At 38.4% G+C, this 25,285-nt stretch overlaps 2 non-coding genes across 2 annotated transcripts; both read left to right on the top strand.

Moving 5' to 3' along the window:
• Positions 1-8,330: 8,330 nt before the first annotated feature.
• Positions 8,331-8,437, top strand: LOC128279745 (small nucleolar RNA R71). The gene has a single exon (XR_008269941.1). It is a non-coding gene; the product is annotated as a small nucleolar RNA R71 (small nucleolar RNA).
• Positions 8,438-13,807: 5,370 nt separating this feature from the next.
• LOC128280271 (small nucleolar RNA R71) lies at positions 13,808-13,913 on the top strand. The gene has a single exon (XR_008270451.1). It is a non-coding gene; the product is annotated as a small nucleolar RNA R71 (small nucleolar RNA).
• Positions 13,914-25,285: the final 11,372 nt, after the last annotated feature.

The raw sequence follows: 25,285 nt of genomic DNA, 5'->3' as shown, positions 1-25,285 counted from the left end.
ACTCCAAAAGATAGCACCGATTGCGGCACTAAACAATATTTGCAACAGAGCTGCCAGTACAGTACACTTCATCCAAATATATCAACCCACCCCCATACAAAATGTCATGTCATAATATCATACGTGTATGCATAAATGTCATTCTCGAATACAATCATACATAACATAGGGGAATATCAATCATTTTCCATCATAGGGGTATAATGGTCATTTCATCAATATAAGGTCTAAGTGTACTTATCGACCCAACAGTAGGTCCACAGTTGTCTTGGGCGACCCGTGCAACCTTAACAATAAAACAGTAAAAATGGGCCCAAAACCCATAACACGACCCATGTGGGGCCACACGCCCATGTGGCCCATAAAGCCCAAAAATGACCTTGGTCGTATGAACTGCACAACCTGGCCCAATAATCCCCACATGTTCGTGTAGGGCCCACGAGCCCGTGGGGCCCACACGACCCATCATGGCCCAAAATGGTCCAAGACCATAAAAATGCTCCTGGGGGCGTCTACGATCAACCGCCCATGTTTTACGCATTCAGATTACCACACCAGTGATCGCACGCTCGTGAAGCGTCAACAATCATACTTTTCCGCCTTTTGCTAATCTACGTTTGTGAAAAGTGGTAGAAGTCCATGAGCACCAATCCTACATTCATACAAGGCATTCCATTAGCCATTTGATAAAAAAGGTCAATCATCATCCTCTTTAATACCTAGTCCCAAAAACATTAGATACTTGCCTTGCATTGAATGAACAAAAGTGGGTTAACCTGCTTAAACTACTGAACAAGATTGGTCACCCAATACTCCTAGCAAGTCCACAGTAAAAGGAGGTGTTAGCTACAGGATTGACATAGCAGAGAGGGAAAGTAAAAGAAAGTCAAAAGAACAAAACCAAGCAAGGACCTACCAAAAAATGCAGAATCACTTTGGAGAGAAGAGCAGTTGGCCTACACTCACCATAAAAGCCGAAAGTACACAGAGTGGTAGGGACAAAGTGGTACAATCGTACCCTTAGCAGCAATCGAAAGAGAAGAGGAGATATTAAAAGAATATCATAATGGTGAAGAGAAACAAAAAGAGAAACCAAGAGCACTTACTGATTTGTCAGTGAATCCTCAATAACTTGAAACAAAAACAAAGATAGAAGAGTGGAGGGTGGAGTAGTATTCAGCCAAGATACTAGATAAATAGAAGTGATAAATAAAATGATCTGAAAGAGAAAAGAGAAAGAACCAATAACTACAGAGCTGAAAGAAAGAGATGAGGGAAAAGTAGAAAATGCTTGGTTTTAGCAATGCGAGAACGGACGCTTGAAGAAAACCAAAGGAATTGAGATGAGGAGAGAAAAGGTATTCGACTAAAGTTTGGATAAGTAAAAGAAAATACCCAAATGGTCAATTCAGCCTCAACCAAAAACACAAAGAAGAACAAAAAAGTGAATCTACCAAAATGGAGAGTAAAGCAAAAACACAATTTCAGCACTAGAGAAAAGGAAAGTCCTATGACCGATTTTGCCACAAAGACTTTCCCCCACAGGCACCCCTAACTCTCTCCTCACCTGACTTCTCATTCTCCAACTAAACACTATCCACATCCTGTCAAACACTCCTAACTTTTCTCCTTACAACACTCCTAGAATTCGGCTACACACTCCCCACTCCCCTTAACACGTTCAACCTCCCATGAACATCAGAATCCCACTGACAAACAACCTTTTACACACCACAGCAGCAAAAAGACACCCTTTGCATACAGTAGGACTCGAACTCAAGTCCCTTAGCATTAGCAACACGCCATTACCCCTTGTACCAACAGGCTTTTTATGACATATTTTACCCTCAATAATTTAAAATTCTACTAACCATGGTAAAGGTTCATTCCTTAAAATAATTTTTTTTGCAAATGCCCAAGCTTGAACCCTAGACTTCTCAGACGCTTCCCAGGACACTTAACCATTGAGACAAACATGCATTTGAGTTACACAACATACAGAAAATAAGTACCTATATTTTGGGGTGTTACAACTCTACCCCCTAAAAGAAAATTTCAGCCTCGAAATTTACCTGATCAAAACAGATGAGGGTATTATTGTCGCATCGTCTCCTCGGGTTCCTACGTGGCTTCTTCAGAACTGTGATTACACTATTGATTGTGATTTTTTGTGTGACAGGTTTTAAATATTTATAATGAATCGTTCTTGAAACTAACTATTATCACGATGTAGGCAAGTGTACCTATCGGACAGTAGTATAGTTTTACCAAGACCAGATTGTCGAACCTAAGGGAACTAAAAGTACTAGTAATAATTGTCTTTTTATTATCTAGCCTAAAAATAAGGGGGTTTTTGTTTAACTAACTAATTATCTAAACTAAGAATTCACAGAGAGTAGAATTGGGGGATTAGTTTTGGAGAACGATTGAATTAAGACAATACCTAAGGAAAAATCCACCAAGACTTGTTATTCTGGCTCCGAATTGGACGATTTATTCATTTAACTTGCTCCGTAGAGATCCCTAAGTTATGTTATTATCCCTATTCAAGACTAATAACATCTAGTCCCTAGATTGAATAACTGAGACTTTTCTCTAATTAACACTCTAGGGTTGCATTAACTCGATCTATGGATCCCCTATTAGGTTTCACCCTAATCCGGCAAAATCTTGTCACCCTATCTCTAGGCGCACAATCAACTACGCTTAATTATGACAAATGTACTCTTTGACAGGGTCTATTCCTCCTTTGAATAAGAGCTTATCTTGAATCAGTATCCTGAGATATCAAAACAAGAATTAAGAACACATAATTAAGAACAAGTTCAATATTTATCATACAATTCAGAAAATAATAACAAGATTCATCTTAGGTTTCATTCCCCTTAGGTATTTAGGGGATTTAGTTCATAACTAAAAAGGAAAACATCTCAGAAAAATAATGAGTACAAAGCATAAAGAAAACCCAAAAATCCTGATGGGAAATTGAGGGGAGATCTTCAGTCTTGATGATGAATCCAGCTTCTGAGATGGATCAATCGGCTTTCTTCAAGTAATTCCTTCCTTCCTCTCTGTGCCTCCCTTTTCTTCCTCCTCTAGGGTGTATTTATAGGCTTTGGAATGCCTAAGAACCCTCGAAATTAGCCTTTTCTGAATTGGACTCGACTTGGACTCGATAGGAACACGCCCGTGTGCGATTACTTCAAGTTGTGCTCGAATCTGTTAGAATGGCACAGGCATGTGTTCTACCCGTGTGAGTCGTGCATCGATTCTACCAAATTGACATGGCCGTGTGGTCTGCCCGTGTGAGGAAGTCCAGGCCGTGTTGATTTTGTACTTTGGCCTATTTTCTTTGTTTTTGGCCCGTTTCTCGTTCCTTTCACTCTCCTATGCTCTCCTAAGAATAAAACATGAAATTAAGACATCAGGAGCATCAAATTCACCAATTCTAAAGAGAAATCATCCATAAAATGTGTTAAGCATGGGGTAAAAATATGTATAAATTACGGTTTATCAGCCATAGTACCTTAACTAGTGGAACAGACTTCCTCCACAGAACCTTTACATCACAGTCTAAAATCTAAACTGACTCTTCCTCAAAGGTCAGATTTGGCCTAACCTCAATTTCCTCAGTTGAGATAATATGTGCAGGATCACAGCGATAACACCTTAGCATAGAGATGTGGAGCACATCATGAAGTCGGTCCAACTCCTGAGGTAACTTTAGTTGATAAGCAACCGGTCCCACATGTTTCAGTCTGTGGTAAGGCCCAATGAACCTAGGGCTCAACTTGCCCTTCCGTCCAAACCTCAGTACCTTCTTCCATAGTGAGACCTTGAGAAAGACGAAGTCCCCCATAGAATATTTAATTTCCTTATGTTTCAGATCTGCATACGATTTATGGCTGTTTTAGTTCCTATGTGTTGATGACCTTAAGAGCTCTATATAACTGTGATAAAATCAGGAACTTTTTAAGGGATATTAGGAAGATTAATTACTCAATAAGAAGTAACCAGAATTAATAATTAAAAATAAAATTTCTAAAATCTAATAAAAATAAAAAGTAGTTTTAATAAAAATTAAAAACATAAAATAATAAATAAATGTTTTTAAACATCTTCATCGCTGGATGGTTCGCGAGGTGGGACTGGCGATGAGATGTGGAGGTGCTGACAAATCTGCTGTAGAGTAGCATCAATGTTGTCAAATTGTTGAAAACACTGCTGCTCGAATTGAATTAGGCGCTCAGAGATGTCAGCATATGAAGCCGACGCATGAACTGGACGAGAGGGTGGTGGTGGCTGAGTCGATGGGTCCTCATGCTGTGGAGGGACATCATCAGGAATGTCCTCATAGGCTTCCTCCTCAGTAGATTAGGCGAGACGATATTGGGGAGGGTAGGTTCCTCAACGCCTCTCGATCATCCTTATGCTAAGTATGCTCGAGATGCCTTGTGGAGACATCTGACCGATGAGGGTAAGGGATGATTCTTGGGCCGCGATGTTGAGGAGTCTGAAGTGTCGAGCCAATCGAGTCATGTAAGGGCTAATGGATATGACCCACTTCCGATGCCACTCTGTCTGGTACTGAATCGCGAGGGCGATGAAATAGGTAAGGTCGATGATGTGCCTGTGCGACATACACCATAAGAAGTAGGCATCGTGAGTGTTGACGATGCTAGTGCTCTCTCACCTCATTGTAATTGTGTAAGCTAAAATGGCGTGTAGGTACCTCAGGGATGGTGGGAGAACTGATGCCTTGGAGCGGCTAGGATTGTAGGAGGCTGCGCCAGGGGCCAAAGTGTGCCAGCACTTCAAGGGAGAAAAATGTATGTGGCGAGTGAGAGCATGTAGTTCATTTTCCTCCTTGAACTCCTCCGTCTATAAGCCTAGTACAGCACCGAACTCTGGGACGCTTAGCTGGAGGACTAACCCACCTAGGTGAAGTTGGACCGTGCCGGGATCATTGTAATTTGTCATTATGGTCTGAAGATGGAACGTTGAGCATAGTTCCATTGTGAGCTCGAGGTATGTTGGTTTGATGATCCCAAAGAACAGCTCCCAAGGGTTGGTGGTTAGGATGGCCCAAATTGCATCAGCCATCTGAACTTATTCTACGGCAGCCCAGTCGATGCAGCGGACCATAATTAAGGGTCGAGCCTGAAGTATTTGGAAAATCTCTTCTTGGGGCCTTCGGGGGAACTGCAGGAGAGGGTGACAGATTTTCGTGGTTAGACCCGCAGAAGATGACGCTCCCTTCCTCTTATTCAAGGAAGGTACGTCGATTTTCTTTCCTCATGAAGATGACATTAAAAGCCTATAATATAAAGAATAATAATAATAGGTAAACGAATTTGAAGAAGTAAAAGGCATGAATTTGAACTAACTATTTCAGCGAGACTACTAATATGAAGCAAACTCAACCACAATAATAATGAGAATGAGAATAGAAATGTAATGGGTATGAGGTTTTCCTAATCTCAATTTAACACGGAATGTATGATAACTAACCTGGGAATGCAAATTAAATGATAGACATTGGCATGGTAATAGCATGAGAATAAGCATAGTAATGTCGTGGGTATGAGGTGTTCCTAATAACTTGATTTAATACGAAATATATGATAACTAACCTAAGAATGCAAATTAAATGATAGAAAAATGAAAAATAGTTCAAAAGATATGAAGATTATGTTGATAATAAGCATTAGAAATAAGTAAAATAGAAGTGAAAGGAGTAAACAAACGCTAAGGGAAAGAGATTGAGCATCAAAAATGAAGTGAGAAACGGCGCATGGGCGTGGCAGGAAGAGCGTATGGACTTGCAACGGATAGGGTTAGGGTTTTTGAATGGGGAAGAAAGTGAATAGTGCAGTGTATTTATAGATCTTAGGGCACACTGCAAGGGAACACGCCCGTGTTCCCCAATTTTCAGCCTGTGTGATTCGCGAATTTTGAAATTGGGCGCGTCTGACATTTAATACATGCCCTTGTATGAATGCCCCACACCAGTGGTCATTTGACAAGTTCGACCACCGGTGTTAGACACGGGCGTGTCACACGCCCATGCTGTTTTAACAGGTTCGCCCATGGTTATTCCATACGGGCGTGTTGCACGCCCGTGTTGTTTTGGTAGGCCCGACCACAGCCATGTCGCATGGCCGTGGCATTTTATCGCAGCCCGTGTTTGGGGAAATCTTTGCCCTGTTTTCACACAGCCCTACGCACTCCCGTGTGCTTGGCCGTGTCTCTGTGGAAAACCTGTATTCAAGTGTTCTGTTAGTAAGTTAAATGTCGAATACTAAATTTTAAAGAAATTAATATAGTTAGTGCTCAGGTTGCCTCTCGAGAAGTGCTTATTTATAGTCTAAGCTTGACTTACCTCTCTGTTGAATAATCATGGTGGTTTGAGGAGTTTATACTCCTCATTCTTGTCATCAATCTCATCAAAATAAGGTTTTAAACGGGTGTTGTTTACCTTAAAAGTGCCAAACTTGGGGTGCCTTTCCTCGACCGTAAGAGGTATTTCTTCATTCAGTGTGGTAGTGACAATGTGTTGATCTGCAGCATCTAATAAGACTCTATCTCCAATCTTAAGTTGATTTGGAAAGGTATTGAGCTCGTTCTATCGTAGATTCGGTTTGTCGAGTGTTCTTGGTTTATGCGTCCGCCATTCATTGAGTTCCTCAATTTGTAATCTTTGATCTTCATGAACAAGTCCTCACTATTGCTTGAGAATGACTCGTGTGCTTCCTTCAAACTCATTTCCTGTAGAGTAGGTTGTACCATATTGTCAGTTCTAGGAGAATGGGTTAAACGATCACCTTCAATTCTCGATGTGTTGCCAAAATTGCGAGCTTGAAAGATGATTGTTTCGTCTCCCACACGGAGTGTGAGTTCACCTGTGCCACCATAAATAATCGTTTTAGTAGTTGCTAAAAAGGGCCTTTCCAGAATTAAAGGAGTGTTGCTATCCTCCTCTATATCTAGAACAATAAAATCAACGGGAAATATATATTTATTGATTTTAACTAGTACATCTTCAATAATACCCCTAGGGAACCTTATGGTTTTATCAGCTAATTGAATGCTCATCCTAGTTTGTTTGGGTTTCTCGAGACCTAATTGCTTAAACATTTTGTAGGGCATGACGTTAATACTAGCCTCTAAATTAGCTAATGCATTATTAACATCTAAACTGCCAATTAAGCAAGGAATTGTAAGACTTCTTGGATCTTTTGGTTTGTTCGGTAGTCTATTTTGGAGAATAGCTGAGCAAACTGTATTTAGCTCTACGTGCGATGCCTTGTCCAACTTCCACTTATTTGCTAAAATTCCTTTAAAAATTTCATTGCATTTGGCATTTGCGATAGGGCTTCAATAAACGGTAAATTAATATGTAATTTTTTAAGAGTTTAAGGAATTTACCAAATTGTTCATCTGAGCGGTCTTTCCTTGTCGTGTTGGGGTATGGGACATGAGGTTTATGTTTGACATTCACCATTTTGTTTTTATTATTATCTACCTCACCTTGGCCTTTGCTTACCACAGTTTCTTGCCTCGATTTTGGTTCTGGCTCAAAAACTCCTTTTTCATCTTGAATATTAATTGCGTTTAGCTGTTCCCTTGGGTTGGGTTCAGTATTACTTGGCAAGCTACCTTGTGGTCGTTCAGAAATTAGTTTGGAAAGCTGACCTATCTGAGTTTCGAGCCCTTAGATTGAAGCTTGTTGATTTTTAATTGTTGTCTCGGTGTTCTGGAAATGAGTTTTTGACACCGAAATAAACTTTGAGAGCATCTCTTTAAGGTTCAGCTTCTTTTCCTGTTGGTAGGGTGGAGGTGGTTGTGGTCTTTGATTTCCTTGACTGCTCCACGAGAAATTGGGGTGGTTCCTCCAACCCGCATTATAAGTGTTACTATATGGATTGTTTTGAGGTCGAGGATTATTACCCATGTAGTTTAATTGCTCGTTATCCATGTTGTAGCCATAAGGTTGGTATTCCGAATGGCTTGTTCCATCTCCACTTGCTTCGCACTGCATTATTGGGTGAACCTGTGAAGAACTAAGAAAACCATCAATTTTTTTATTTAAGAGTTCTACCTGATTAGAGAGCATGGTGACCGAATCGATGTTATAAACACCGGCTGTTTTCGTTGGCTTTGTCCTCATGACTTGCCACTGATAGTTATTCAGTGACATCTCCTCTATAAACTCATAGCCATCTTCAGGTGTTTAATTATTGATGGTTCTGCCAGCAGCTGGGTCAACCATTTGTCGAGTTGAAGGATTCAGGCCATTATGGAACATTTGAACCTGTAGCCAAAGCGGTAACCCATGGTGAGGGCACCTTCTTAAAAGGTCCTTGTATCTTTCCTATGCATCGTAGAGTGTTTCTAAATCCATCAGCACAAAAGAAGAGATATCATTACGTAATTTAGCCGTTTTAGCCGGCGGAAAATATTTTAGTAAAATTTTTTAGGTCATTTGTTCCCAAGTAGTAATTGACCCTCATGGTAACGAGTTCAACCACTGTTTAGCTTTGTTCCTCAATGAAAAAGGGAATAACCAAAGACGAATGGCATCATCAGAGACACCATTAATTTTAAATGTATTGCATAGTTCTAAGTTGGCTAAATGAGTGTTGGGAACCTCATCCTGCAAACCATCAAACTGAACAAATTCCTGTATCATTTGAATAGTGTTAGGTTTTAATTCAAAAGTATTTGCAGCTACTATAGGTCTAACTATGCTAGATTCAGTTCCTGTTAAAGAAGGTTTAGCATAATCATACATAGTGCGTGGAGCAGGGTTTTGATTAACCGCAATTGCAGGAGGTAGCTGATTGCCTTGGTTATCAGCCATCTCTTCTGTTGGGGGTTGAGTATCGTCTTCTTGCTCATTCTCTGTGTATCTTAAGTTTCGCCTTAGTTCTCTTTAATTTCTGCGAACTGTACGATTGATTTCTTCGTCAAAAAGTAATGGTCTTGACGGATTTCTTCTAGTCATAAACTATAAAAACCTGCCAAGAGAAGGAAAAAGTAAATTAATAAATAATAATAATAATTAAAGTGCACGAAAAATAAATGGCTAAAGTAATAAAAATTGAGTGTTCCTAATATTTCAGTTCCTCAGCAACGGTGCCAAAAAATTGATCCCGTGATTTCGTGATAGGTTTTAAATATTTATAATTACTCGTTCTTGAACTAACTATTATCGCGATGTAGGCAAGTGTACCAATCGAACAGTAGTATAGTTTTAGCAAGATCGGATTGTCGAACCCAAAGGAACTAAAAGTACTAGTAATGACTATTTTTTTATTATCTAGCCTAAGAATACAGAGGTTTTTGTTTTAACTAACTAATTACCTAAACTAAGAACTCACAATGAATAGAATTGGGGAATTGCCTTCGGGAAAATCGATTGAATGAAAGCTATACCTAAGGAAAAATCCACCTAGACTTTACTTGTTATTCTGGCTCCGAATGAGACAATTTATTCAATTAACTTGTTTCGTTGAGATCCCTAAGTTATGTTATTATCCCTATTTAAGACTAATAACGTCTAATCCCCAGATTGAATAACCGAGACTTTTCTCTAATTAACACTCTAGGGTTGCATTAACTCGATCTATGGATCCCCTTATTAGGTTTCACCCTAATCCGGCAAAATCTTGTCACCCTATGTCTAGGCGTGTAACACTCCAATCCCGTGACCGTTACCGGAAATCGAATACGAGGTGTTACCGAGCTTACTTCATTTATTTCCCCTATTTAATATTTATTTTTTTTTGTTCTAGGCAAGCCGGCTAACTGTATCGTAGTCGCTTTAAAAATCATATCTTGAGTTCTGGAACTCGAAATCCAATTCTGTAAATTTTATCCAAAACTAGACTCATATATCTATATGGGGAAATTTTTGTAGAATTTTTTGGTTGGGCCAATTAGTACAGTTTATTCATTAAAGTCTCCCCTTTTTCAAGGTTCGACTACACTGACCTCTGTACCTTACGATTTAAATATCTCCCTGTAAAGGGCTTCAATGCCTATGATGTTTGTCTCTAATGAAACTAGACTCGATAAAGCATCTTTACATATAAGGCACAACCTCTAATTATCTCGATAAAATTTACGGTGAATTTTCTAAGTCGAAACAGGGGATCCAGAAATCGCTCTGGCCCTGTTTCAAAAGAATTTAATTATCTCCTAACATACAGCTCATATGGTAGTTTCGTTTCTTCCATATGGAAATAGACTCATCAAGCTTCGATTACATAATTTATTCATTATTTAATTCCATTTATACTATTTTTAGTGATTTTTCAATCTCACATCACTGCTGCTGTCAGCATCAGTTACTAAAGCAAACTATGCCTATTTCATGATTTTTCCTTGATCTAACTAATAATTCATCATACATATTACAAATTATGACCATGACTAGCCATGCCAAAGGTTAATCATCACCGAGCATCTCCCTACTACACTATTACCAAATCATGAATTTAACACCGAAAATAATCAGCCATGACATATGGCATAATAATCGAGTAGGCCTCAACCAATACTCAACCAAAACCGAATTACCAAGACTTGTGTCCAAACATCATAGAATCAAATCCAACCGAACATTATGCCATTTTCGCATGGCTAAAGTTTACATACCAAATTTCAACAAAACATAATAGCCTATACATGCCGAAATGTTCTCCTAGACCAACTAAAAAGAAGATACCAAAAGTTGCTAGCCGGTGTGATGACTTCGATGACGGTCCCGAGTACGCAAAAAGTCGAGTCCAAGAAACCTAAAATAGATGACAAGAAAACACCGAATGAGTATATAACTCAGTAAGTCATAAGCATTACACCACCATCCATTAATAAAATTTTCACAAGAGGAAACAACGAAATGAGGCTAAGTACTCCATCCATACCGAACTATGCCATAGTTTATTAGACCTTACGATTCAATCTCATTCCAAGTCCTACATTGACATTTCATACGCTATTCAATAGAGTAATTGAGGCATTTCCATACATCTTTTTATTTTCGTTACAATCATACAACTAAACAAACTTTCACCTATTCCACGATGAACCTTATGTACGTGACTTCAATTATAATCATCACATAGGTTCAAAACTTACCACGCTCAACTCCAAATATAAACATGGCACCTATTAGCCATGAACTCAAGGTACTTACCCTTTCCGCTGTCCAAAATCGACTCGGTAAGGTCGCACCCTTAATGTAAATAATCTATAGAAAATACATAGTGGGTTCGCACACATAGTGCTTAATAATCAGCCGCGCACACTTAGTGCCATATACTTTAAACTCGCACACTTAGTGCCATGCATTTCAAGCTCGCACACTTAGTGCCATGCATTTCAAGCTCGCACACTCAGTGCCATGCATTTCAAGCTCGCACACTCAGTGCCAATCTCTCAACCGTGAACACTTATTGCCCGCACACTTAGTGCCGAAAACCAGCCACTCTATACGCTTCACTTCTTTTTTTTACATTCGACAATTTCATCTCTACATACATATACATTTGTATACATTTCACCTCATTAAACACAATTGCATAGGTATTACGATCGTTTAAATCAATACCAAATATATGCTTAATGACTTACCTTGTGTTGGGTAGAACGGTTCCAACTCGGCTATTCGATTGCTTTCTCCTTTCCTTTATCCGATTTAGTTCCCCTTTGCTCTTGAGCTTAATTTAACAATTAAATTGATTTAATCATTTTGAATATCAAAGAGAAATTCAAGGTACTCAACCCTTATTTTTAATAATAAGACCAACCATACACCTATAATAACATCCAATTCATTAATTATTTTAGCACACGCATGGCACATAAGGTTAACTAAAGCTACATTCACTTATAAGATAGCACCCTTAATGAGCTCATACCATGACTATACCTAACCGAATTCAAATAGAGAATTTAGTACAATTACACATTCTTACTAATGTATAATTCTAGCATGCTTTAATATTTTATACACCTCATTCGCCCTAACCATTCACTTAACTTATATGTACAAATTCCTCTCAAAATTAAGAGTTGCAACTACAATTAGGTTACAACAATGCCCATCAATGACCGAATGCTTAAGCACAACTATACTAAAATTTATCCAACATCATTTTAATTTGCCCTTCACTATTTTTTCTAATCATCAAATACAAAGTGATTTACATATATATATTAAACCAACCTTGCTAGCACACAATATTCCTTAACCGAATGTCATAAACCCAAGCCACACATTTTGTTCATTAAGACCCTTCAATGACCACATTCGGTTCCCCCCTTATGAACAAACCAATTTCAACCTTCAAGAAAAAGTATATGTACCAAGAGCTTCAAACTACTTGGCCGAATATCAAACCTCCAAACAACCAAACTTAATCCATGGAATGAGTAGAACTTGAACTAATCACCTTATTTATACCTAAATTTCCAAGAATTTCAAAGTGCTTACCTCTTCCTAAGCATCATCCAAGCCGAATCATGAACAAAAGAATTCCTTTCTTCTTCCTCGCTCAAGTCACGGCAATGGAGAAGAAAGATGAGCATTCCTTCATTTTTTCATTTTACCTTCTTTTACTAACAATATTTTATCTCCAATAACCCAATTTCTTATTATAATATCTAATTAACATATATATTGCCCATCAACAATCCATCTTGGCCGCCACTACAAAGGAATTGGGGAATTTGACATGCAAGTCCACCCTTGTGTCATCATGCATTAACAAGCCATTTAAAATTAGCCTATCATATTTCACCATGTCTCATATTGATCCCTATTTAATAATTTCTCATGCAATTGGCAAAATTAGAGAATGAAACTTCCACATACTCATGTACACACATAATAAGCATAGAATATAGCAATTAATTATTTTTATGACTCAGTTTTGTGGTCCCGAAACCACTTTTCGACTAGGGTCACATTAGGGCTGTCACAAGGCGCGCAATCAACTCCGCTTAATTATGAAAAATGTACTCTTAAACAGGGTCTATTCCTCCTCTGAATAAGAGCTTATCTTAAATCGGTATCCTGGGATATCAAAACAAGAATTAAGAACACATAATTAAGAACAAGTCAAATATTTTTCATACAATTCAGAAAATAATAACAAGATTCGTCTTAGGTTTCATTACCCTTAGGTATTTAAGGGATTTAGTTCATAATTAAATAAAAAAACATCTCAGAATAATAAAGAATACAAAACATAAAGAAAACCCAAAACTCTTGAAGGGGAATTGAGGAGAGATCTTCAGTCTTGATGATAAATCTGGCTTCTGAGATGAATCAATCAGCTTTCTTAGAGTAATTCCTTACCCCCTACTCTCTCCTCCCTTTTCTTCCTCCTCTAGGGTGTATTTATAGGCTTTGGAATGCCTAAAAGCCCTCGAAATTAGCCTTTTTCGAATTGGACTCAACTTGGGCTCGGCAGGGACACGCCCGTGTGTGATTACTTCAGGCCATGCTCGAGTCTGCCAAATTGACACGGTCGTGTGCTCTACCAGTGTGAGGAGGTCCAGGTTGTGTTGATTTAGTACTTTGGCCCATTTTCTCTATTTTTGGCCCGTTTCTCTTTCCTTTCGCTCTCCTATGCTCTCCTAAGTGTAAAACATGAAATTAAAGCATTAGGAGCATCAAATTCACCAATTGTAATGGAAAATCATCCATAAAATGCGTTAAACATGGGGTAAAAATATGTATAAATTATAGTTTATCAGGCCATTATGGAACGTTTGAACCTGTAGCCAAAGCGGTAACCCATGGTGAGGGCACCTTCTCAGTAAGTCCTTGTATCTCTCCCATGCATCGTAAAGAGTTTCTAAGTCCATTTGCACAAACGAAGAGATATCATTATGTAATTTGGCCGTTTTAGCCGGTGGAAAATATTTTAATAGAAAATTTTCGGTCATTTGTTCCTAAGTAGTGATTGACCCTTATGGTAACGAGTTCAACCACTGTTTAGCTTAGTTTCTCAACAAAAAGGGAAACAACCGAAGACGTATGGCATCCTCAGAAATGCCATTGATTTTAAATGTATCGCATAGTTCCAAAAAGTTTGCTAAGTGAGCGTTGGGATCTTCATCCTAAAAACCACCAAACTGAATAAACTGTTGTATCATTTGAATTGTGTTAGGTTTCAGTTCAAAAGTATTTGCAGCTACAACAGGTCTAACTATGCTCGATTCAGTTCCTGTTAAAGAAGGTTTAGCATAATCATACATAGTGCATGGAGTAGGATTTTGATTAACCGCAATTGGAGGAGGTAGCTGATTGTCTTGGTTTTCAACCATCTCTTCGGTTGGGGGTTGAGTATCGTCCTTTTGCTTGTTCTCTATGTATCTTAAGCTTCGCCTTATTTCTCTTTGGTTTCTGTGAACTGTGCGATCGATTTCTTCGTTAAAGAGTAGTGGTCTTGACGGGTTTCTTCTAGTTATAAACTATAAAAACCTGCCAAGAGAAAGAAAAAGTAAATTAATAAATAATAAATAATAAAATTAAATTAAATTGCAAGAAAAATAAATGGCTAAAGTAATAAAAATTGAGCGTTCCTAATATCTTAGTTCCCCAGCAACGGCTCCAAAAACTTGATCGCAATTTTTCGTGTGACGGGTTTTAAATATTTATAATGAATCGTTCTTGAAACTAACTATTATCACGATGTAGGCAAGTGTACCTATCAAACAGTAGTATAGTTTTAACAAGACCGAATTGTCGAACCCGAGGAACTAAAAGTACTAGTAATGACTGTCTTTTTATTATCTAACTAATTATTTAAACTAAGAATTTACAGAGAGTAGAATTAGGGGATTACTTTTGGAAAACGATTGAATTAAGACAATACCTAAGGCAAAATCCACCTAGACTTTACTTGTTATTCTGGCTCGGAATCGGACGATTTATTCATTTAACTTTTTCCGTAGGGATCCCTAAGTTATGTTATTATCCCTATTCAAGACTAATAACATCTAATCCCTAGATTGAATAATTGAGACTTTTCTCTAATTAACACTCTAGGGTTGCATTAACTCGATTTATGGATCCCCCTATTAGGTTTCACCCTAATCTGGCAAAATCTTGTCACCCTATCTCTAGGCACGCAATCAACTCCGCTTAATTATGACTAATGTACTCTTAGACAGGGTCTATTCCTCCTCTAAATAAGAGCTTATCTTGAATCAGTATCTTGAGATATCAAAACAAGAATTAAGAACACATAATTAAGAACAAGTTAAATATTTATCATACAATTCAGAAAATAATAACAAGATTCGTCTTAAGTTTCATTCCCCTTAGGTATTTAGGGGATTTAGTTCATAACGAAAAAGGAAAACATCTCAGAAAAATAACAAATACAAAACATAAAGAAAACCCAAAATCCTGAAGGGAAATTGAGGGGAGATCTTCAGTCTTGATGATGAATCAGGCTTCTGAGATGGATCAATCGGTTTTTTTCGAGTAATTCCTTCCTTCCTCTCTGTGCCTCCCTTTTCTTCCTCCTCTAGGGGTATTTAGAGGCTTTGGAATGCCTAAGAACCCTCGAAATTAGCCATTTTCGAATTGGACTCAACTTGGGCTCAGTAGGAACACGCCCGTGTGTGATTACTTCAAGCCATGCTTGAACCTATTAGAGTGGCACGGGCATGTATTCTACCCGTGTGAATCGTGCTTCGATTCTATCAAATTGACACGGCCGTGTGGTCTGCCAGTGTGAGGAAGTCCAGGCTGTGTTGATTTTGTACTTTGGCCCATTTTCTCTATTTTTGGCCCATTTCTTGTTCCTTTCAGTCTCCTATGCTCTCCTAAGCATAAAACATGAAATTAAGGCATTAGGAGCATCTAATTCACCAATTCTAAGAAGAAATCATCCATAAAATGTGTTAAGCATGGGGTAAAAATATGTATAAATTACGGTTTATTAGCCATAGTACCTTAACTAGTGGAACAGACTTCCTCCACAGAACCTTCACATCATAGTCTAAAATCTAAACTGACTCTTCCTCAAAGGTCAGATTTGGCCTAACCTCAATTTCCTCAGTTGAGATAATATGTGCAGGATCACAGCAATAACACCTCAGCATAGAGATGTGGAACACATCATGAAGTCGGTCCAACTCCTGAGGTAACTCTAGTTGATAAGCAACCGGTCCCACACGTTTTAGTATGTGGTAAGGCCCAATGAACCTAGGGCTCAACTTGCCCTTCCGTCCAAACCTCAGTACCTTCTTCCATGGTGAGACCTTGAGAAAGACGAAGTCCCCCATAGAATATTTAATTTCCTTACGTTTCAGATTTGCATATGATTTATGGCTGTTCGATGCTGCCTTCAGTTGATCCCGAATCAATCTTACTTTATCCTCAGTGTCAGAAATCAATTCAGGGCCCATAACACGCCGCTCACCCAACTTAGTCCAAGACAAAGGAGAACGACACCTACGACCATATAGTTCCTCGTAAAGTGCCATCTGGATGCTAGACTGGTAGCTATTGTTATATGCAAACTCTACTAACAGAAAATAGTCCTTAACATGTCCTCTAGTATTTGAATCACCCTCTCTGACTGACTGTCTATCTGAGGGCAGAACGCGGTACTAAAGTCCAACCTTGTAACTTCTTCCAGAAACGAGACGTAAAGCGAGGATCTCTATCAGATATTATGGAAACTGGTACCCCATGCAGTCTCACTATTTTAGACACATATAGCTTAGCCAGTTTCTGTAATGAGTAATCAGTACGAACAGGTATGAAATGGACAGACTTGGTCAATCGATCCACAATGACCCATATTGAATCTTTCTTAAAAGGCGTTAGGGGTAGCCCACTAACAAAGTCCATAGTCACTTTCTCCCACTTCCACAGCTGAATCTTAACTGGCTGAAGCAACCCTGAAGGTAACTGATGTTCAGCGTTCACCTGCTGACAAGTAAGGCATTTACTCACAAAGTCGGTAACTTCACGCTTAAGACCTGGCCACCAATACAACTCACGAAGGTCTTGGTACATCTTGTTCCAACCAGGATGCATAGCATAAGGACTACTATGTGCCTTTTGCAGTATAGACTATCTCAGATCAATATCCTTGTAACACCCCTTACCCGAGACCGTCGCCGGAGTCGAGCACGAGGTGTTACCGGACTTAGCTTACTAATTCGGGGCATAAAAATTTGCTTTTAAAATTAATTTAGTTTCATTCATTCAATATGTCCCTAAAAAGGGTTCTCGAGACCCTAAAACATGAAATTGAAATGGTTCGGGAATAAACTAGAATCAATAAAAATTTTCTGATCACTTAAACAAAACAAAACAATTTATTTCATCTTTCATAAATAAACTGTCCATCTGCGTCATAGTCACTAAATAAATCATAACTCGTGTTACGAAACTCAAAATTCAAATCCGTAAATTTTTTCTGGAACTAGACTCATATATCTTCTTACTAAATTTGTTTCAAAATTTTTGGTCCAGCCAATTAGTATAGTTTATTAGTTAAAGTTTCCCCTGTTTTAGTGTTCAGCTGTTCTGACCTCTGTTCACAACGAATTAATTTTTTCCCTATAAAGGATTCAAATAACCATGCCAGTTATTTCTCTTAAAATTAGACTCAATAAGGAATCAACAAATATAAAGTATAACTCCTAATTTTTTTTGTACAATTTTTAGTGAATTTATAAAATTAGAATAGGGGATTTGGAAATCACTCTAACCCTGTCTCACCAAAATTTAAATATCTCAAAAAATACAACTCCTTTATTTACTATGTTTCTTTCACATGAAAATAGACTTAATAAGATTCACTATCTAAATCCATATCTAATATTTTTAGTGATTTTTTCAAATTCACATCATTATGCTGTCTGATACTGTTTTAAAGCTAATTTCACCTTTTTCATGATTTCCATGGAATAACTAGCATTTAGGCATGCATAACACCAAACATGCCCTTGATTAGCCATTCCAATAGCTAATCATTATCAAGCATTTACATACCATTCATTAGCCATATCATAAAATCATACACACAAAATGGCTACGATGCTTTACATGCCATACTCAAAATGAAACGTCTAGCTATACCAAAATAATCCTTGTGATAGTGTGCTCGGACCTCCAATGTACTGTATGATCCCCGAGTTAGCTTGAAAAAACTGTAAAAAGAAGAAAAATAAAGGGGTAAGCATTAAGCTTAGTAAGTTTGCATGGAAATAAATAAAAATATTCATAAGAATTATCTTACTACTTGGCATGATACTACTTAATGCAACTTCTTTAATTGTCATAGACATATTTTAAACTTCTTCACTTACTCACTTACTTAAATACTTACTTAATCAAATTTATTAATACATTTTACTTACCTTTTTCCTTATCAAGCATAAATGAACATCATATATTTACCTTTTCTCTTTTAGTATGAACTTGTCTTACTTTTTTAGTATAACTCGTCTTACCTTACCTTACCTTGATATTCTCTTTAAATTTTCCCGTTGAACCACTTGGAATACTAAGGATACACGGTACCTTACCATTTCCATGACTTTTCATGGTCTTACGTGGTATCCTTTTGAAACTTACCATTGCCATGTCTCGACATGGTCTTACATGGTATCCTTGCCTTATGAACTCACCAATGCCTTGGCTTGGCATGGTCTTACATGGAACCTTTGCCTTATAGTAACTTATCAATGCCATGTCTTGACATGGTCTTACATGGTATCCTTGCCTTAGAAACCTTACCAATTTCCATGCCTTGGCATGGTCTTACATGGTATCCTTAAACCCTAATGTCATGATATTTGTATCCTACACATTCCTAAGGTTCAACCGGGACTTTTTGAAATTACTTCTCTATCAATTCATGCTTGAGTCTTCATTGAATAATTTCATAAAATATATATACACATGCTGGAAATTAACAACATTAACATAAAATAATAGAATATTGCATTTATTTACCGCAAACATACCTCGAAATAAAATACGATCAACTATATCAATTTAATCCACTATCTTTTTCTTTCCTCGGTCTAACTTCGTATTTCATTCTTCTTGATCTATAATAACAAATTTAGCTTATTTAATACTCACATTTAATAAAACAGTCCTTGACTCAAACTTTTGCAAAATTACACTTTTACCCCTAAACTTTTACATATTTACACTTTTTCCCCAAGGCTCGGAAATTAAACTTCATCCTATGTTCTTATGTTTTATGACATGCTGATCATTTTTCCCTTCTATAGAAATATCAAATTCTCACTCTAATGTACTTATGAACATTAGGTATTTTTACCAATTATGTCGTTTTACTCGTTTTCACGTAAAATTGCTTAGCAAAAGTTGTTTAACACAATTTCAAGCTTCATATTCTACCATAAAACATCAAAGTAAACACATTTTGTGACAGCCCAAAATTGACCCTAGACGGGATGTGGTTTTGGGACCACAAAACCGAGGCATAAAAATAATTTAAAATTTATTGTGATGCCTATGATATGTGTTAAATTGTGTGTGACATTTTTGATGATTTGATTTAGTGTTATAAAGGTGAATTTCACTAGAAAGGACTTGTGTGAGAAAATTTAGAAATGTGCTAGGCAAATGCAAAGTGGCCTAATAATGCATGTTGTGAAAATGAGGGATTTGCATGTCAAATTTCCCTAAAGATAGCCTAGTGGCCGGCCATGACAAGGATGATGGGCAAAAGAAAACATGTCATAAACATGTTTTGTTAATGGTTGATGTCAAAATTGATAAAATATTAAGGTTGTAGGAAGAGAAACAAAAAAAAAATGTGTGTGTGTGTGGTTGCCCCCTTGCCGTGAATGGAGCAAAGAAAGAAAAAAAAGAGCTTCATTTCCTTTGGTTCTCTCTTAGCGAATTGAAGAAAGAAAGGGGAAGGGGAGATTTCGGTCAACTTTAAGCTCAAAACAAGGTTATTAATTCATGTTAGATTTTGAAATTTCAGCTTAATGTAAGTTGATTACTAAGTTCTTTAACTAGCCCATGTTAAAATTTTGGATTTGGGTGGTGCATGAAGTATTCGCCATGGTAGATAGTGAAGGAGTTGATTATTTTCTTTGTGTTAAATGAGTGATTGTGGATGGGTGAAGTGTGAGCTAGTTAAATATTCATATAGTTAGGTTGGATGATAGGAAGAAAAAATCGGCTTGTGTATGTACACTAAGGCCGAATATGAAGTTGGAGATTTGTGGGAAATGTATGTGTCTTGAAGTGTTGGAATGGAGAGGATGCTTTAATTGTGTTATGAACAATTATGTGTTAGAAATTGTGATTTTGGGTTGACTAGGATTTTCGACCATAGTGGTCATTGAGGATTAAGGTTATGTTTCATGCTAAACTTGATAAATCTTGGTGTATGGGTGTTTGAACTAAACTAATGATCAAATAGATGCATAAATACAAAGTAAGAAGAATCGGCTATTGTATGTAATACTATTGCCGAATGTGAAAAATACTATACTTGAGTAATGAATATGATTGGATTATTGATAGTATGGTAATTGCATAAGGTCATTAGTCGAATAGCTAAGAACGTAAGGTAGTAAGATAAAATTTTACCATGTCGTTCGTATGTCATAAGATCATTAAAATGTGGATACCAATATATGTACCAAAGCGGTTGAATGAGCTAATTTATTTGTTTAAGCTCAAGATCCTAAAGGAGAGCGTCCAACAAGGGAAATCGAAGATCATCGAGTAGCCGACTTGGAATTATTTACCCAACACAAGGTAAGTCATTAAGCACGTATTTGATATTGCTTAAATGATTGTAAAATTTATGCAATTGTGTTTAATGAGATGATATATATATTTACAAATGAAAATGTATGTGTATGGAATGATGACATTTGTTGAATGTAAAAGAAATAGTGAAATGTGTAGAAAGTTGCTTTCGGCACTAAGTGTGCGGAACAATCTGAGTGTACGGTGACGAGATTGGCACTAAGTGTGCATGCCGGAAAAATATGGCACTGAGTGTGCATGCTGGAAATATATGGCACTAAGTGTGCATGCTGGAAATATATGGCACTAAGTGTGCGAGCTCGAAGGGTATGGCACTGTGTGTGCGGGCTTAAATCGCATGGCACTAAGTGTGCGAAATCGAGTATTAAGCACTATGTGTGCGTACTCTATATATATATATATATATCTCTGATCAAACAATTATATGGAGGGTGTGTCTCCATCGAGTTGAGTATGGACAGCGGATCGGGTAAGTACCTTGAGCTCATGACGAATAGGCAATACGTTCTTGCTCGGGGTTGAGCGTGGTAAGCTTTAAATCTATGTGATGATTGCAATTGTATGATTGTGGTGTGAATGAGTTGGTGTGTAAAAACGCCTCAATTATCTTATTGTATAGAATATGAAATGTGGATGTATGACTTGGAATGAGATTGAATTGAAAGGTCTGAGGAGTTATGGTATAGTTCCGATATGGATGAAGTACCTAGCCTCGTTTACTGTTTCATGTTGTGAAAAGTTTACTAATGGATGGTTGATGAATGCTTATGACTTACTGAGTTATAAACTCACTCGATGTTTTCTTGTCACCCATTTTAGGTCTCTTGGACTCGTATTTTCGCGTGCTCGGAACCGTCGTTGAAGTCATCACACCGGCTGGAAACCTTTTGGTATTGTCTTCGTAGTTGAACTAGGAGAACAATTGGCATGTATAGGCTATTATGTTTTGTTGAATTATGGGTTGTAAACTTTAAGCCATGTGAAAATGGCCTATGTGGTCGTCGAGTGGGATGCTAGAACCTATAGCCACGAGTCTTAGAAACTTTAATTTTGATAAGGTGGCCATAATTTGTGTCATGTATGATGGATGATTAGTAAGGCCAAGGAAAGATTCATGAAATTGGCATAGTCTACTGCAGCAACTGTTGCTGTCAGCAGCAGTGAGATGAGATTGAAAAATCACTAAAAATAGTAGAAGTAGAATTAAATAGTGAATAAATTATGAAATTTAACCTTGATGAATCTATTTTTATATGGATGAAACGAAACAACCATATGAGCAGTATACTGAGAGATATTAGAGTTCTTGTGAGACAGGGCCAGAACGGTTTTTGGGTCCCCTGTCGCGACTTTGAAAATTTACTATAAATTATCCAGAAAGAATTAGAAGTCATGCCTTATATGTACAGATTCGATTTTGAGTCTAGTTTCTTTAGAAACAAACGGCACCAGTATTAAAGCCCTGTACAGAGAGATATTCAAGTTGTAACACGCGAAGGTCAGTGTAGTCGACCCTTGTAACATGGGTGACTTTAAATAATAAAATGTACCAATTGGCCCGACCAAAAATTCTAGAAATAAATCCAGGGATGGATATATGAGTCTAGTTTCAGGGAAAATTTACAGAACTGATTCTCGAGTTCTAGAACTCGAGATATGATTTTTAAGGTGAAAGTGACGCAGTTAGCTAGCCTGCCTGGAACTGAAATCAATTATTGTCAAGAGAGAAAAAAGGGAAGTAAGCCCGGTAACACCACGTGTTCAAATCCGGTGACGGTCACGGGTTTGGGGTGTTACATTTTATTGGTATCAGAGCCAGGTTTAGTCGGTTCTAGGACTACCATAGAGCGTGTGAGTCTAGCTATACATGCCAATTTGTTAGTGCTTAATAATGTGATGACTTCTGACGGTTGAAATTTTTGTTTTGATTAGCAATGGAGCCCGGAATAGAGAGACCCTTGGCGGATGACGTTGAATGTGTAGCGGCTACTCCCGCACAAGGGACACCACCTGTTGAGCCTCAGTCATCCGCGAATAATCAAAATGAAGGGGCGAAACAAGCCTTCTTCACCATGATGATTGAGTGGGTCGCACAATATGGCCGAACCAACCCGGGTGTCCAACCATTCCCGAATTTAAATACTCCGCCCCAAGAGTCCGCAATGCCTCCGATTCTTGATCCCGTGAGGCTAAGCAAACCACCAGTAGACTTGATTAGGAAGCGGGGCCGAGGAGTTCAAGGCCATAGTCATCGATGATGCCGAAAGAGCCGAATTCGCTCGATAACACCATTCGAGTGTTAGATGAACTGTCATGCACACCGATGAATGTCTCAAGTGTGCTATATCCTTGTTGCGAGACTCAGCTTACTATTGGTGGAGGACTTTAATTTCCATAGTCCCAAATGAACGAGTTACTTGGGATTTCTTTCAATCCAATTTCAAAAGAAATACATTAGTCAACGGTTCATCGATCGAGCGTAAGGAATTCTTGGAACTCAAGCAAGGCGGATGATCAGATCTGAATCGAACATGAGTTCGTAAGACTTAGTCGGTATGCTCGGGAGTGTGTAGCTGATGAGGTTGCTATGTGCAAAAGATTTGAAGAAGGATTGAATGAAGACTTAAAGCTGCTAGTGGGTATTTTGGAGATAAAGGAGTTCGTAACACTAGTCGAACGAGCCTGCAAGGTGGAAGAACTCGGAAAGGAAAAGAAGAAGGCTGAATTTGAAGCAAGAGATTATCGTAAAAGATCGGTGAGTAAAACTCCGTTCTCGGCAGTAAAGAAGTTCAGGGAGGACACTAATAAGTCGAGGGCGACTGCGGGAATTTCCATCAGAGCCCGACCATTGACGGACTCCCGAGCTACTTCGATAGCTAGTGTGGGCAATAATCGTCAAGAGAGACCTGAATGCCCCCAATGTGGAAGGTGACACCTAGGCGAATGTTGGGATAAGTCTGTTAATAGGGCCTGTTATGGATGCGGTTCGAAGGACCACTTCATTAGAGATTGCACGGAGCTAGATGAGAAGAATAAGATGCAAGGTGCAAGACCTAGTGGAACAACGGCTAGAGGTAGGCCCCCGAGAATTTCTGGAGGTAGGGGTGGTAATCGAGAGGAGCCTCTGTGCAGTGTTCGATCCGAGACCCGTGCTCCTGCTAGAGCATATGCCATCCGCGTACGAGAGGAGGCATCCTCCCCTGACGTTATCACTGGTACTTTTACTCTCTTTGATACTAGTGTGATTGCATTGATTGACACCGGCTCTACTCATTCATATGTATGTGAAACCTTAGCATCCAGTAAGACTCTACCTGTTGAGTCTACTGAGTTCGTAATTTGAGTGTCAAACCCTTTGGGTCAATACGTACTCGTTGATAAAGTGTGCAAGAGATGCCCCTTAATAATTCGAGAATCCTGTTTTCCGGCCGATCTGATGCTTCTACCATTTGATGAATTCGACGTTATTCTTGGTATGGATTGGCTGACCGTACATGATGCAGTGGTGGACTGTAAAAGGAAAACCATTGTTTTGAGGAGTGCAAATAATGAGGTAGTCCGAGTCGAGTCTACTGATTTAAAAGGAGTACCAGCGATAATATCTTCTATGACCGCTCGGAGGTATGTGAAAATGGGGTGTGAAACATACCTTGCGTATGTGTTTGAAAGTAAAGAGACGGAAAGGAAACTCGAATCGGTACCAGTGGTTTGTGAGTATTCAGATATTTTTCCTGAGGAGTTACCGGGATTGCCACCGGTTCGAGAAGTGGAATTCGGCATCGAAGTTGTACCGGGTACTACGCCGATCTGAATAGCCCCGTATCGTATGGCATTAACGGAATTAAAGGAGTTGAAGGTTCAATTGCAAGAATTGACGGATAGAGGTTTCGCTCGACCGAGTTTTTCTCCATGGGGCGCACCAGTATTGTTTGTGAAGAAGAAGGATGGAACTATGAGATTGTGCATCGACTATCGTCAGTTGAATAAAGTGACGATAAAGAACAAATATCCGTTGCCACGAATTGACGATTTGTTTGATCAATTAAAGGGAGCCTCAGTGTTTTCAAAGATAGATTTGAGATCGGGGTACTATCAGTTGAGGGTCCGAGAATCGGACATACCCAAAACCGCTTTTAGAACGAGGAACGGTCACTACGAATTCTTGGTGATGCCGTTTGGGCTCACTAATGCCCCTGCGGTGTTTATGGATTTAATGAATAGAATTTTCAGGCCATACTTGGATCGGTTCGTAGTTGTATTTATCAATGACATTTTGGTCTATTCGAGAGATGAAATCGAACATCTTGAACACCGAGGCTAGTGTTGCAAATCTTACGAGATAAGCGATTATCATAAAGTTCAAGAAATGTGAATTTTGGTTGAAAGAGGTTAGCTTTTTGGGGCACGTGGTGTCTACATCGGGTGTCAGGGTAGACCCTAACAAAATTTCGGCCATAGTCGATTGGAAAC

This window comes from Gossypium arboreum, chromosome 8, assembly GCF_025698485.1.
Source record: "Gossypium arboreum isolate Shixiya-1 chromosome 8, ASM2569848v2, whole genome shotgun sequence".
NCBI lineage: Eukaryota > Viridiplantae > Streptophyta > Magnoliopsida > Malvales > Malvaceae > Gossypium > Gossypium arboreum.
The sequence above is the reverse complement of the archived record's forward strand: the minus strand, read 5'-3'. Positions and strand labels throughout refer to the sequence as shown.